Here is a 1,997-nt window from a genome sequence, read left to right on the forward strand (position 1 = left end):
TTGGAACTATTTTTATTCCCACTTTACAGAAAAGGAAACTGAGGCTTAGAGAGGTTAAGAAACTAACCCAGATCACACATAGCTAGTAAGTAGTGAAGCTGGGATTCTAATTTGAGCTGTTTGGCTCTAGAGCCCATGCCCTTTCACGTTCGAATCTATGACAGTTGCCTCAAAAAGGCCTACTGAAGAAGTCACGGCACATGCATGCGCACATGAGCACACACGCACACGCACACACACAGTGTATACACAAGAGAGGGCTACAAGAATGTAGGTAACTAATTCCAACCCAAAGTAACAGGGACAGTTTCCCGAGAATGTAGAGGAGAGGCACTTGATGGAAATTTACTTTAATGCCAGAAAGGCTTGGAAATACATCTGTTTCATAAAAGGAGGAACATCGTAATAATGGATCAACAATGATGTTGAAGAAGTGGCAGAGTCCTTGTCATAAACGTGTCTAATCAATAGTAAGGCAGGCCTTTTAACTCTCTAAGCAGACTGATGGTTGTTGGTCAAAATAAGCACCTTATCAAAGGTGGCTAAAAGGAAGCCAAGAAGAAAGTTGTTGGTCCGTTGTCTAAGAAAGACTGGTGTGATGTGAAAGCACCAGCTATGTTCAATATAGGAAATATTGGAAAAACACTAGTCACAAGAACTCAAGGAACCAAATCACATCAGATGGACTCAAGGGTCATGTTTCTGACATAAGCCTAGCTGATGTACAGAATGATGAAGCTGCATTTAGAAAACTCAAGATAATTACTGAGACTATTCAGGATAAAACTGCCTAGTTGTTTTTCATGGCAGGGATCTTACCCATGGCAAAATGTGCTCCATGGTCAAAAAATGGCAGACCATGGTTGAGGCTCATGTTGATGTCATGATGGTTACTTGCTTCATCTATTCTGTGTTAGTTTTACAAAAAAATATAACCATCAGATTTGGAAGACCTCTTATGCTCAGCATCAACAAGTCCACCAAATCTGGAAGAGGATGATGGGAATAAAGACCCTAGAGATGCAGACAAATGACTTGGAAGAAGTGGTCAATAAATTGATCCCAGATAGCATTGGAAAAGGCATAGGAACGCTTGCCAATCTGTTTATCTGCTCCGTGATGTCCTTGTTAGAAAAGGCAAAATGCTGAAGAAGCCCACGTCTGAATTGAGAAAACTCATGGAGCTTCATAGTGAAGAAAGCAATTTTGAAAAGCTGCTGAGGATGAGATGGTTGCTGCCAAGTTGAACAAACTGACGGATAAGCCTCTTGTCCAAGAATCTATTTAAAATTCAGACTTTTAATGGCAATACATAAAAAAAGTCCTATTTGTGTGTGTGTGGCGGGGGGGGGGGGGGGGGCGGGAGTAAGGAAGGCAGGTAGGCACTGCATCTCACTCAACTAGGTACTCCTTCCCCTTCCCTCCCCAAGAGCATCTAGAAGTGTCTTGCACATACTTGGCACTTGCTTGATAGGTTTTTCCTAAGTGAATAAGCGAATAATACCTAAGGGAGGATTTCATTGGGAGTAAATGGCTCTCCTGTTTTGGCGGATGCTGTAGCCCTGCAGCTGAAAGACCCTGTTTCCTCTCATCTTTCTCCCTGCAGCTCCTCTGACAAGCCCACAGACTGAATGATAGAAAGCTCACTGTACCAGAGATGATTTATGGTTCTTTGTTATACAAACCCTTTCACATCCCTCCCCATCCTCTTTTTGCCAATTCATCATGATACTTAAATGGAACTTTAGATAGTGAACTATATGGCTCACAGTCTTGAAGACAATTGTTCAGGACACCTGAACAACAATAGAGCTAGTATGCAGATCTATAAAAGACCACCTCTCCATGGGGATTATCTTGGATTTACCTGCTTTCCCCAAAGGTCCAGAGAAAGAAATGCCTTTATTTTTACCTTAAAGAGTCCCAGGTACTCGGCCTAAGCAGTGAAAAGAAAGGGGGAGACATGCATCTGACTATGGAATGCAAAGCTCTGTAAT

The 1,997-nt window shown here is 42.2% G+C and overlaps 1 pseudogene; it reads left to right on the forward strand.

The window, feature by feature from the left end:
* The first annotated feature begins 504 nt into the window (after positions 1-504).
* On the forward strand, positions 505-1,279 carry LOC132217830 (small ribosomal subunit protein eS1-like; annotated as a pseudogene).
* Positions 1,280-1,997: the final 718 nt, after the last annotated feature.

The sequence above is a fragment of the Myotis daubentonii genome, chromosome 16, assembly GCF_963259705.1.
Source record: "Myotis daubentonii chromosome 16, mMyoDau2.1, whole genome shotgun sequence".
Lineage (NCBI taxonomy): Eukaryota > Metazoa > Chordata > Mammalia > Chiroptera > Vespertilionidae > Myotis > Myotis daubentonii.